This window comes from Podarcis muralis, chromosome 3 (genome assembly GCF_964188315.1).
Source record: "Podarcis muralis chromosome 3, rPodMur119.hap1.1, whole genome shotgun sequence".
Lineage (NCBI taxonomy): Eukaryota > Metazoa > Chordata > Lepidosauria > Squamata > Lacertidae > Podarcis > Podarcis muralis.
In genome coordinates, this window is record NC_135657.1 from 44,613,735 (window position 1) to 44,628,349 (window position 14,615).

Genomic DNA, 14,615 nt, shown 5'->3' on the forward strand with positions numbered 1-14,615 from the left:
AACGATTTGTTTCTTTTGTTCAGATTACCGGTAATTAGAATTTTTAACCCATCATCATTTCATTTTGCTATTACTTGGGTGAGCATTATGGGTTGGGTACAGGCTTAGTCATGCTCAGAGTATACCCATAGAAATCAATGGAACTTTATTTACATCACGTCAAACTTTCGTTCCATTTATTTCAATGGTTTTTTTAATACACGCCTAAGCCTGGAACCAAGCCTGTTATCAGGATCACTCAGAGTGACTGTGCAGAGCAACTGCTAGGATGCAAACTCTTGACCTGATGTTTCTGACTCGGGCATTATACCTCTTAGGTCTCCTGCAAGCTTGCCAAATGGACAATCCACCCAAAAGGTTCCCAGAACTGGCTGATGTGTTCTGATTTATCATTTGGAAATCAATGTGTGACAACTCAAGTTAATAAATAGCTGGCAATTTTAGACATAAGAGATCTTATGACATCAGTTCTGCTAGTCTGTTAGCAAATAGCTCTAGTGCACCATCTTGGTGTTTGAGGGACAGGGAAGAGAAAGAGAAAAGAAGCATGATTCAAATCTTTGGATCCTATGGATTCTATCAATTTAAAAATCACTGGCCCAGTTGGGGGTAGGGGGGGGAGGTGGAACAAAATCCAAGAATAAGTTAGTTGTTTTTATGGCCAATATGTATGTGGGCAAAGCACACAAATGCAGACTAAGGTGTTTCTGGAGGCAGGTGGTGGCTCCTTCTAGTGTAGTGTCCATGCATGTGTAGTGCATGAAAATGTACAGTTCATTAAAACAGGACACACTGCTACTGCATGGTGACCCTGCTATATAAGAGTGAAATTGGGTAACAGAGCTGCTTCACACAATTTGAGGAAACAACATAATGATTCCCCCCCCCCCCATACATTATGCCCTCTCCTCCACATGGAACCAATGCCATATGGGAGGGGTTCTACTAATATATGCAGGCCTTTTTTTCAGCTGTAAGTCACCGGAACTCAGTTCTGGCACCTCTCAAGTGGGAGCCATTGCTATTATAACAGAACAAGGGAGTTCTGGGACCTCTTTTTCTAGAAAAATAGCACCGAGTATATGTGTGGGATAATTAGAAATTAGACTTCTGTGATTAAAGAGGTGGGTGATATTATTTACTATGCAGTCTTTGTTGGTGCATACAGAATTGCACTGTGTCAGCTACTAACTGCACTGACTGCACATTCAGGTGAGGAGACAGCCATTTACCCAATTGCATTTTATGATAACTCTCATCGGCTTCCGGTTGCAGGTACTAAGAGGCTATTACATATAATTAAATGATAGTCCAAAGTGCTAAAAGTAAACACCCAAAGCACAAATGCTGTTGCTAAAACTAAAAAGCTTATATTTGTGTAATAATGCTTACAGCTATTCTCCTAAAGACTGATCCTTGGGTGTGTCTACCTGGCATCATCAGAGGCCATTCTCAGCTGAGCTGACACAAAACATGTGAGTTTGCCAGGTAAGCTTAATTTCATTGGAACTGTTCCTGGAAGGAAAAGCAGACCTCCATAGTACTTAGTGACCACTGCTTGTTCTTCAGTGTCCTCAATGTACTTAAACAAAATCCATCATAGTTTTCAATTGGTCCACATGAGGCATGCTAAAATATCTCAACATTTTCCCCAAAGATGTCTGGTTTATTTTCCTGGAAAGATGCTGAATATTACTTAAGAAAAGCAGGTGGCATCTAGCCAAGTCTCAAGGGGCACAACCAAACCCATATTAAACGAGTCATTCCTCAGGGAAATCTCTCTCTAAAATCAGATTCTGTGTAGTGCTGCCAATGTTTTGACTGTACTGTTATTTTACAGAGAAACCGCAGCAAGGCTAGCATCTCATGGGGTTTCCGTGAGAATTAATCAGTGCTAAGGGTCCAGATGGAAAGACCTAAATATTGTTACTTTCAGAGCTAATCAAGTGGTGTTTTATCAGAAGTGTCTTTTCTTTAGCTTTCGGGAAGACTGAATTAGACTGCCGTGTTGGCATGATATGGGCAAGCGTTTGCCCTCCCCCCTCAATTTGCTGAAAATAATTTGCTGGAAACTAGCTTTAAAAGGCATTGTGACCAAATGACATTACAAAGTGCAGGAAACTGTTTTATTTTAGTAGCTCCTGGCATTCTTTTGTTCAGCTCAGTGTGTGTGAGACTAGGTAACATACTAATGGAGCACCATGCTTTCAGCCAGACTTTTATAGACTGTCCTTTCTTCACCTCACACTTTTGTCCCCTTTGACAATCTTGATCATGCCATTAACACATGCTGCCAGGGGTAGCTAACATGGTATCCTCCATATGTTGTTGGACTACAGCTCGCATCACCTGGACAATACAGGAATCAAACCCAGGGGCTGAGGAAGGGAGGCAATGGGGGCAGACTGTCCCGGGTGTCTTCACTGAGGGGGTGACACTTGACACACTGCCCCCTTACGACTCCCATTGGGGGAATCGTACAAGTTTCTCTGACAGCTTGCACCATTGTCCTATTATATTCACAAATGGGCTGTGTTTCTTGAAATCAGCACCTGAATTTACATGGCTGTGTTTCAGAGCCATTATTTTTATTAATGCATTGTTATCCAGTATGATATAATTTTACACATGAAATTTCACACTCCAAACATGAAAACATCCCTACACAGCAAGCTCCTACACAGAAAAGAAGTTATTTCTGCTGTATCTACACACAATATTTTTGCAGTGGAAAGTAATTGCCAATACTAGCTTCAGAATAAGACAGCAAAGCAGGTATGTGTGATATTTTCAGACATGACATTCTGAATGTAGCTTTCTAGGTAAAGGTAAAGGGACCCCTGACCATTAGGTCCAGTCGTGGCCAACTCTGGGGTTGTGGTGCTCATCTCACTTTATTGGCCGAGGGAGCCGGCATACAGCTTCTGGGTCATGTGGCCAGCATGACTAAGCCGCTTCTGGTGAACCAAAGCAGCGCACAGAAACACCGTTTACCTTCCCGCCGGAGCGGTACCTATTTATCTACTTGCACTTTGACGTGCTTTCGAACTGCTAGGTTGGCAGGAGCAGGGGCCGAGCAACAAGAGCTCACCCCGTCGCAGGGATTCGAACCACCGACCTTCTGATCGACAAATCCTAGGCGAGCTGAAAAAACTTTGCCCTACACATGCATGCTTTTTGTATAGGAAATGCAGCACATTTGGGGAAACCCTCCCAAGATATTTAGAAACTGCTAAATCTCTCTCCTCAATCTTTTTCCCATCAGGATGAACATGCCTCCTTAATCTTTTTAATTGCTCAGCAGTTTGGAACATGATTTATATTATTAAAAGCGTAAATATTGCCTTTCCCCATCATATTAAGATCCATTTAGACTAGTAGTGAAGCTCACAGGAAGCTCACAGACAGAGAATAGTGGAGATACTGTAGCTATTTTCTGTCGTCTTCAAACTCTGCATTTAGTATTGGCAGATATATTGCTGCCTCCGTACTTTTGGCAGCAAGCTACAGTTCATTTCAGAATAGCCATAATTGTTTGTATTTCATCTAATAGGTCATAACAATATATTCAAACATTATGCAGTATAAGAGATTGGCAATCTATTGCCAAACATGAATCTGGAGGAGGGCCTCAGAAGAGCTTGCACAGAGGCTCATATGGAAGAAGATTGTCCTCAACATACACAGGTTTCTAGTTATTAAGTGTTTTAAAGGTTAATACCAGCACCCTGAACTGAGCACAGAAATAAACTGGCAGCCACTGCAGGTCACACAAAACTGGCATGATAGATGCCAAACTCCTGTCAGCACCCTACCTGCAGCATTTTGCACTTGTTGCAGTTTCCAAATATTTTTCAGTGGCAGCCCCACAATAATCTGTGTCTTTCCCATCCTTGGTTTAGGACAAGATTACCTGAAATATCCCTTCGTCCAGTATATGCCTACATGAACCTTACAATCCTCTTTGGAGACCTCTCTTCCAAGTGATGTGAGATGGGTAGTTACCAAAATGAGGGCCTTTTCAGTAGCGGCACCCTGTTGTGGAACATCTTCTCCAGAGAAGCTCAGCTGATGCCCTCTTTATGATTTTTTTGGTGCCAGATAAATACCTGTATACTCATCCAGGCTTTTTAAAAATGCTTTCTCTGTTACAAGAGAGAAAAAAATCTTTTGCTGTCTTTTATGCTTTTTGTTACTATTACTAATTACTATATATGTTTTTAACATTGCCTTGCTTGTAAGCCACTTGAGAATTATTTATCGATGAATGGCTATAGAAATTTAATTTAAAAAAATTTAAAAAATTATTGATACACTGAAATGATTGGTAGGAGGGTTTTTTGGTGTACCTTCTCAGAAATTATTGTTTGGTACTTTCAAAAGTTTAGGCTTTCGTGTGTACCACATTCTTTCTACATTGCTGCCCTGCCCAAGTTATGTTTGCATAAGAAAATAATTTGCAGTTGTCTCTTTCTCAGCCAGCTATGCTGTTTGATCCATTTTCCCTGTTGCCCGCTACCAATCTGCCGTGTGTGTGTGTGTGTCTTTGTATAAGCCCACATTGCTGGCATCATGGGGCTGGTACAACTGCCTTCTGGGTGAGCCCTGCTGTGATGACATTAGGAAAGCAGCTCTGTCACTCCTGTCTGTAGTGCAGAGCTTGCCTTCTTGAAAATGGATGTTAAGACACAGCAATCAGACAATGTAGGTGCACGATAGTTAATTCAATTAAGCAGCACATCATATCAATGCCTTTGGCACACGAACACTGCCTTTCAAGAGAGAAAAGAATAAGAACAGGTAATGAAACAACATAAATCTATTCTTAGTGCAACCAGCAGGTTTTATTGTAAGCCTGGTTGGGTGCCATAATAGACCAGATGGGGGGGAATGAGTAATTTAGAACAAGAATGCAAGCTAATTTCCAGAATATAAAATGTATGTGTGAGGGTTAGGGATATATAGTCACTCATACCAGAAAATAAATATATACTACCTGCAGTAGCTACCGTGCACTTAAAATACCCTTATCTTGATTTCTGCAGCACTTTTTTTGCAATCCGGATTCTGCTGCAATTGTTACTGCCCAAGGTGTAGTTCCAATTCAGATCTGTTACAATTGCTGTGAAACACCAATGTTTTCTTCAGTAAATACCTAAAGTGGGGAAGTAAAATGTGTGTGCATCTGTCTGTTTAACCACCCGTATATATACATGCATATTTTACTTCCATGCTGATGCATCTGAAGTGAAGAAAACACCTGTGTTAACCTTAGTGTTTCCCACAGTGAGCTCAATGTGAAGTGTGGTTGACAGAGCAATTTGTACTGAGGGATAAGATTGGCTTTTTAACTCACCATACTCCTAGGCTGGCAAAAGAGGAAACATTGTGTAAGTAAATAGTAATTAATTGGTTAATTTATATTTTCTATCTCAAAAGAGACGCTCGAGGCATCTTAAATCCTTCAAAAACAACAGCAATCCCCTTGACACAAACATTGTTTGAAAACAGTCCTCCAATTTCACTGCCAAACCCTTAAAATCTCTCTCCATTCTAAATTTGCCCCTCTTCCAAATTATTCACTTTAGCAGCTACTCAGCATCTTTCATAAGCTCCCCTCAGCCTCTTTCTGCCAAATTTGAAAAATAAATCTCCCCCCACCTTGATTTAGTAAATAAAATGGATGACATGATGAATGATGTCTCCCCCTTTCCTTCCATGTTTGGTTGCTTTTAATGGCTCACCAGCCACAGTTTAATGTGAGGTTGACACTACCTACCGTATATACTCGAGTATAAGCCGACCTGAATATAAGCCAAGGTACCTAAATTTAGGACAAAAAACTGGGAAAACTTATTGGCTCGAGTATAAGCCGGTTCACCACACCACAAACCTGGTGGCGGCGGCACTGGAGGAGGAAGAACAAGCAGCCCCAAAAGGCTGCTTTCAGGCTGCTCACTCCTCCGCCGCCGACAGGGGCAAAGGCGGCGGAGGAGGAAGGAGCAGCCCTAAAGGACTCCTTTATCGCTGCTCGTCCCTCCACCACCACCTGCCTCACTTGAGTATAAGCCGAGGGAGGCTTTTTCAGCATAAAAAAAATATGCTGAAAAAGTCGGCTTATACTCGACTATATATGGTATACACATACCTTCAGCATTCTAATGATGAACCTTGGGAGAACCTTCTCTTCTTAGAACACCAAGGATGTAACTGAGCTCCCTCCTCATTATAATTGCTCTCTGCATACTGTGTTCATTTATCCTTTAATACCATGCACCATACAGACTTCTCTGTTGGCAAATCTGTCTCTTTACTCCCACAGGATTCCCAATTGCATGGAGAGGTCCTTCCAACATATGTGTGTAGGGTGGCTTCAGAAGTTGAAAAAATAAACAAGCCATCGTGCTATCTCCACCAAAGCACGTTCATTCTACGTTCTTACAATGTTTGTGAAGGACTAATGCCTATTACTCTTTTCGCACAAAACAGGGCCCGTGATTTACCCAGGATGCGTACCAGAAAATAGGGAATGATCATTTATATATCTTGGGAATACTCCAGTCCAGAACCGAAAGGTCTTCAAGCAGTTGCAGCAGAGAAGAGGCACAGTCACCATGGGGTGATTCCATATCATTGGAAGACGACCAAGAGCTGCATTATGAGATTTGGATACTCTCTCTTCCAAGATGAATTTTCTGAATCAAGGGCTTCACTTATTATCAAGTGCCCTCTTAAAATGCAATTTGAATTTAGAAAGATTCCTCACTCTTTCTCTCGCTCTTAACAATTTCCTCACACCTTCAAACAGTACTTATTTTCCTTATTGCTCTTCAGGCAATGAATAAAATGGCTAAATCAAAATTGTTATGCAACACCATCCAACACAACAGTAAAAAGGCATCTGGGCTATGCAGAGCTCAGTCTCTGGTCTAATAGGAATAGCCAAAGTAATAAATTTCTCAAAATAAAATTTTATAAAATATGGAATGCTGATAGAACTTGAACTATGGCAGTGAAGCTGCTTAACAAAGGCTTTATGATTGAGTTCCCCTGCACGGTATAAGATGGAACAGAGATGAGTTTCTGAAGACTTCCTGACTGCTGAAGTTCTAAACACAATCAGCAAAGCAATCTCAAGAAGCTACATATAACAAAGTTTGATTGGGAAAGGCAGAATGAATCAGTTCACTATGTACTTCACACAATGCTTTTAAATTTACTGCCTGAAATAAATTACTCAAGGGTGTTTCATGCATTGATTTTTGTTGGAAAATTAGGATAATATTAGCAAAAAGGTGACAACTTACTGTCTGGTAGGCAGAGTAGTAGTCAAACCAGAGAGACAGGTGAGCAGACAATCTGAACAAAGAGTTAGGCTTTTCTCCTTTTCAGTGAAAATGACCTCTGCAATATTTATTAAGGAAATCCTGGAACGGTCTGTTTCCACCCAATCACTACTACAGTGGTACCTTGGGTTACATATGCTTCAGGTTAGATACGCTTTGGTTACAGACTCCGCTAACCCAGAAATAGTACCTCAGGTTAAGAACTTTACTTCAGGATGAGAACAGAAATCGTGCTCCGGAGGTGCGGTGGCAGCAGGAGGCCCCATTAGCTAAAGTGGTGCTTCAGGTTAAGAACAGTTTCAGGTTAAGAACGGACCTCCAGAACGAATTAAGTATGTAACCAGAGGTACCACTGTACTTAACATGCTCTTCATTTAGCAGGCATCTCTCTACCCACTGAAGACATAAATTTAATGTATTATGGGTCACATGGATTTTAATCCATTCTCCAGAATGTTCCAGCCTACTTGTCTACCCCAGCCTACTTCAGATGCAATTGTTTAACTTTTTTTTAATGTACTCAACAAAATAAACCTCCTTGTGCTAGAGCTGTTGTGTAAAAATACAGCTTATTGTAAATAATGTAACTATTTGGACATCATAAAGAATGGGGTGCTGAATTCTTTTTGCTTACACAGTAATTAATATATGCCTGAAAACACAACCCAATTATTACTATATTTATTAAAAAATAAGTCAAGTAGCTGTCAACGAGAAACTTCCCTTTGTTCTTCCAGTAGGGGTTTTTAAAGTGTCTTCCTGATGTTTCTTCTTCAAAATGTGCAAATATTCTAACAATTCTCAGTACAGTAAGTGTAGCTAATCCAAGACAATTCTCTTCGGTTTTAGAATTCCAGTCCAGTTGGTAAGTGTGTACTGAATAGTGGAAATTTTTTTTGGGTATAAACTCAAAGGAGTCTGACAGTATCACTCGCCTTGCTAGTAAAGGAACAATTGATTAATCTGGGGAGAACAGTCATGTTAAAAAGTTGTGTCTGCCCTGGAAGCAAAAAGAAAAAAAGACATTTAGCTGTCAGAAGCCTCAATGGATTGCTGTGCCAGAATCAAAGTGCTCTCTCACTTTCACACATTCTCCTTTATGGATGATCCCTGGGCATGAAACTCCCTATCATTACGTTCAACAATAATGTCAGCTCTTTTCTGTTCCTTCAAATCCCTCATTGAAATATTTTCTGCGAAGCCTTCAGCTTAACCACTTAAATCTTTATCACCAACAGAAACAGAGCCTCAGCCCTCAGAACCGAACAGGGGAGTAGGTAGCAGATCTTCCAATCAGGCTCCTTTAAGTGTGATGCAGGGATCAGGATTACCAAGTCCAGCTGGGAACAAGAAACAGCGATAGCAGATTGTCCTTTCTGCATCACCATATGCAAGTTTCTCTCCAGACTCATCCTTCAGGATCTCCTTTTCCTGACAACTTTGACAGTGGTACCTCGGGTTACATACGCTTCAGGTTACAGACACTTCAGGTTACAGACTCTGCTAACCCAGAAATAGTACCTTGGGTTAAGAACTTTGCTTCAGGATAAGAACAGAAATCGTACTCTGGCGGCGCAGGGGCAGTGGGAGGCCCCATTAGCTAAAGTGGTGCTTCAGGCTAAGAACAGTTTCAGGTTAAGAACCGACCTCCGCAGCGAATTAAGTTCTTAATCTGAGGTACCACTTTACTGCACTCAGTTGGCTTTTCCCGCCTCCTTTTTTACTTCCTCTCCCCACTGTTTTCACTTCCTGTGCACCTCTGTGGTGACTATAAAGTGTTCCTCTTCCCACCAACCCATTCCTTGCTTTATTTTCACTTTCCACCTCTTTGCTATATGCAGGTTTGGTATCCCAGTCAGTAAACTCCCCTGCCCACTTGTTTGGCCTTCTACTTATTCCCCCACCCAGTCTTCCTCTGGATTGCTTTAGGAGTTCAGACCCTGCCTCACAGCTGTCTCGGCCTCTTTATTAATCCTTCTTTCTCCACCCCCACCCCCTCAATCCCTTTCTCAACACACACCACAGTTTTGAGAGTGTAAGCCTGAGGGTTGTTTTGGCAAGATGTCTGGGAGGAGCACAGAGAAAAGAAACGCCATGGTGCATCTGCAGCTCCTCAACCATGTGATGCCTTCATCTGTCCCAGATGCAACAAAACATGTCTGTCCCATATCGGTTTCTACAGCCACAGCAGGCACTGCAACCTTCCAACAGTTTGACTTCACCCCCCAAGATGCACTCCTCCATTGTCTCCCGAGACAGATGGATGCCAACAATTTGGGAGCCTTTTTGACTAAGGAGTGGGATATAACAATGCTTCGAACAAACAAATAAAATCTGGTCTGTCATTCCTGTCTGGTCCCACTTCATAATTGCCTGCCTAAACCAAAGCAGGGCGGGGCGGGGGGGGGGGGGGAGAGAGACTTGGTCATGTCTCTCTCCTAATGATTTTCTCTCCCCCATGGCCCCAGAGATAAGAGCCAGCTTTTCCATTTGCATATAATAAGTCAGTGTCTCTTAAATGTTTATCTACCGACAATTATTTGACATCACATAATGTTTCCTTTTAAGTATATACACAAATTAAGTGTTGGCTATAAGAGCCCTTAGTAACAGAACACATTATTTTAAAATAATGGATAATGGTGTCAGCTGGGGCAATGGCTCATGAGACAATATAATAAAAAATTACGCTACTGCTTCCTTCGGAAAGGAATTTGTCTGAAACCAAGCAAGATGAAGAAGAAGAGCACAAGGCACATGAGCGATGGAGCACACATTATACACACACACACACACACATACATATGTACATAGGTAAAGGTAAAGGGACCCCTGACCATTAGGTCCAGTCGTGACGGACTCTGGGGTTGCGGTGCTCATCTTGCTTTATTGGCTGAGGGAGCCGGCGTACAGCTTCTGGGTCATGTGGCCAGCATGACTAAGCTGCTTCTGGCGAACCAGAGCAGCGCACGGAAATGCTGTTTACCTTCCCGCTGGAGCAGTACCTATTTATCTACTTGCACTTTGACGTGCTTTCGAACTGCTAGGTGGGCAGGAGCAGGGACTGAGCAACGGGAGCTCACCCCATTGTGGGGATTCGAACTGCCGACCTTCTGATTGGCAAGCCCTAGGCTCTGTGGTTTAACCCACAGCGCCACCCCTATCCCGTGTATGTATATATGTACATACACATTTATTTTATGTGATTTAACAGATTTTTCTACTGCAACTTGCATATTAGTAATTCTTTCCCCCTTGCTTTTTATATTTCCCCCCAGCCATCTTTTTCAACTTTTATTTTTTGTATTTTTTTGTATTTAAAATAATTGATTACTAACCTAAAGTAATGTTCCAGTAAAAATGAGTTTGGGGGGTGGGCAGGAGAAGAAAACTCCTATACTGTATTTGTTAGGTATTCACACCAGCAAGTCTCATCAATAGCTTTAGCATTAGGTGCCATGGTCACTACTGCATTAATTTCAGAGAACCTTATTATGTATAGCACGTAAAATGAGCTTGACTTTTCTCCTGCACAAAGGAGAATAAATAACCCATGTCTCAACTGCTCTATTTTGATAACTGCAATAAAAAGCAAACTGTCTATCTGTCATTAAGGAGATTATGAACGCTATTTGCAACAGATGTTTTGCTTTGGTGGAGTCTTGCCACCATACCTAGATGATAAACAGAAATTATGCAAAGATGTATTGGCCTTGTCTAAGTCTTTCTAGAAGCATTGCAGCAGCAAAAGCATACATGAAGAGAGAGAGAGCACATTAGTTTGCATGCAAATGTCTAAGGTCCAAGTCCTGACGTCTCCCAGGAGAGCTGGGAAAGATTCCTATCTGTAACACTGGAGAAAAGCTGCCAGTCTGTGTCGATCAGGATTTCTCAAACTTGGGTCTCTAACTGTTTTTGGACTACAACTCCCATCATCCCTGGCTAACAGGAGCAGTGGTCAGGGATGATGGGAATTGTAGTCCAAAAACAGCTGGAGACCTAAATTTAGGAAACCCTGTTGCAGATCATACTGAGCTATCTGGCCCAATGGTCTGGCTCCTTGTAAGGCAGTTTCCTTTGTTCCCAATTATTAGCAGTAACTTAATGTAATTTATGCATTTCAGTAATTTATGCATTTCAGAGCTTTTCTGTTTTCTGAAATAAAGGGCAAGTCTTCAAAGGCAAGCGCATAGCCCACCCAGCCAACGTCAAACATTTGTAACCCCATAGAGAGCTGCAAAAGAAGCAAATGGTGGCTGAGATGTGGTGTAATTAAGGGGTGCGTGTACATGAATGGTAAAAGTCTTAATGTATAGCTTCAAGAGGCATAACAACATCCAAAGTCTACATGCCTGCTACATGCTGGAGCTTCCAGATGCACTTCATACTTTTGTTGCTGTTATTAAATTAGGCCATGGGTAGGCAAACTAAGGCCCGGGGGCCCAATCGTCTTCTAAAACCGGCCCACGGACGGTCCAGGAATCAGCATGTTTTGTACATGAGTAGAATGTGTCCTTTTATTTAAAATGCATCTCTGGGTTATTTGTGGGGCATAGGAATCCATTCATTTCCCCCCCTTCAAAATATAGTCCAGCCCCCCACAAGGTCTGAGGGACAGTGGACCGGCCCCCTGCTGAAAAAGTTTGCTGACCCCTGAATTAGGCTGTGTGCAGCCCTATGCTTCAGGGGTGGCACTGAACTTCTACCTAGTTCCCCACCAGGTGCAGTTGCGGATTTAATGAAAGAGAGGAGCAAATACAAATATCAGAGCCAGCTTTAGTCTAGGGGTTTTAAATCCAGTCACAAAACAAATACAACAGCAGGAGGAAGAATATCCCCCAGGTACCAGCTATCCTGGAAGACAGCCAAGGCATGTTTTTAATGTTTTATTGTGTTTCTGTAAATGCTGGAATTCACCCAGAGTGGCTGGGGCAACCCAGTCAGATGGGTGGGGTACAAATAAAATAAATAATAATAATGCATTTGTTCTAGACCCATGCAGGATCGGCACAAAATATTGCACCAAGGTTATTGCTCCCTACCTCCCTAATCTTCTGCCACTACCTCCTCTGTGACCTGCTGCTCATTTACTGGGGCCATCCATGCCATGTTCTGAGGAAGGGGTCACTCTTTTGCCACTACTGCTTTGCCATAATGGTAGCAGATTCTGTTTAATGTTTCAATTTTTTATAAAGCTATGCCAATCAATTTAAAGGTAAAGGTACCCCTGCCCGTACGGGCCAGTCTTGACAGACTCTAGGGTTGTGTGCCCATCTCACTCAAGAGGCCGGGGGCCAGCGCTGTCCGCAGACACTTCCGGGTCACGTGGCCAGTGTGACATCGCTGCTCTGGCGAGCCAGAGCCGCACACGGAAACGCCGTTTACCTTCCCGCTAGTAAGCAGTCCCTATTTATCTACTTGCACCCGGGGGTGCTTTCGAACTGCTAGGTTGGCAGGCACTGGGACCGAACAACGGGAGCGCACACCGCCGCAGGGATTCGAACCGCCGACCTTTCGATTGGCAAGCCCTAGGCGCTGAGGCTTTTACCCACAGCGCCACCCGCGTCCCTGCCAATCAATTTACTTTGCTACAAATCTTGCCCCAAAGTGTTTGCTCCCTGGATCTCTTTTCTAAATCCTATACGACTTGTCATTATTCTCCAACTCTGATGAGCACAGTACTCTCAATAAGGTCTTATCATTGCTGCGCAGAATATTACTTCCAAGTCTTCAAATTTATTTCATTTGATGTAACCAAAAATGGCTTTGCCCTTTGGGGTCATGCCATCAGATTGCTGATGGGTTCAATTTGCTATCCACCATAACACCTACATCTTTACCCAAACACCTGAGGGAACTTTATGATTTAGACTAGCTAATGAAGATGCAATTCTCCCACTTCTTTGTTGATAATATCTCTTCTAGAATGAATCTTTACTTTCAGATTGTTCAGTAATTTTGATATGGGTTCATGCTGGTAAGGGCATGAAACTAAATCAAGTGACCTTCAAGTTCAGTCCAGTTCTGTTGTTATAGCCATGGCTGATTCTAAAAGGTTGGGTGTTAATAGAAAAGTAGTAGTACTTTTTAACACAAAAATTGGGGTCATTTTAATCTGAGTGCATATAGATCTAGAACCTAATGACTGGTTCTAAATGATGAAGTGTGAAATCTATTTTATTTTCTTGCACACACGTGAACACCCACTTAACCCTACACACTCATATTGTATGAGATACATCTGCAAGAATTGTTATGCAATTTTTGAGTACTGACCACAACTGTTGTATGTTGCTTGTAAACAATTAAAAACTGGATTAATTGCAATTCCTGCTCAGCCACAATACCAGAATCTCTCTAGATTACAATGCCAAACTGAATCAATTTTTGTACATAGTGAGTTGTATCCCAGTATGTTCTGCTTAGAGCAGATCAATTGAAATTGATGGACCTAAATTAGTCATGTCCATTGATTTCAATGGATGTGCTCTGAGTATGGCAAACACTGGATGCAATCTTGCATGTGGAAATGCATGACAAGCTTGGACATCCAGTTATCCCTCTTTTATGTACCTAGTAGGAATATTATCAATATTACACTGAACTTATAGGTGTCCCTGCCCAGGACACCTATCTGCAATGGCAAGTATTTCAATTTGAATAGGATCTAGAAGCAGAAAATCATAGAGATTAACAACATTAAAAAAATAAATTGCTTCCATAATTTCTCCTGAAATTTCCTGCCTGTAAATTTTGATATCAAACATTTACTGGAGGTTCTCCAAATATCTGTCTAATATTCACAGAATAGTTTAGATGAGCATCTGACACAGAATGAAGTTTTCTTTCAGTGTTTGATCACTGATAACAGATAATGCTTGAAAGATGACATTCAATGGCATTGAATAGCATTTGACACCAACAGGAAATGGTTTTTTACACGTTTGGCAGTATTTCATGAGTGGCATACCATAGTATTACACACATACACACCAGCTATCAACCTTAATTTCTAAATCATCTTACAACACCACTTAAGATACATACAAGAAAACAAAACTCCTGCTTCAAAATCAGCATATGACAAACCTGGAAACCACATGTGGCTTGACAGCTGTACTTTTCTGTCTTAAGGCCAAGAAGCAGCAGGAATCAGGGTAATTACAGAAACCTTCTTTATTCAAGAACAAGTACACATAATCCAGCAGTTAGGCCATACAAACAGCCTAGCACACCCTAACCAGTTCTACCTGGATTAAATAGAAAACC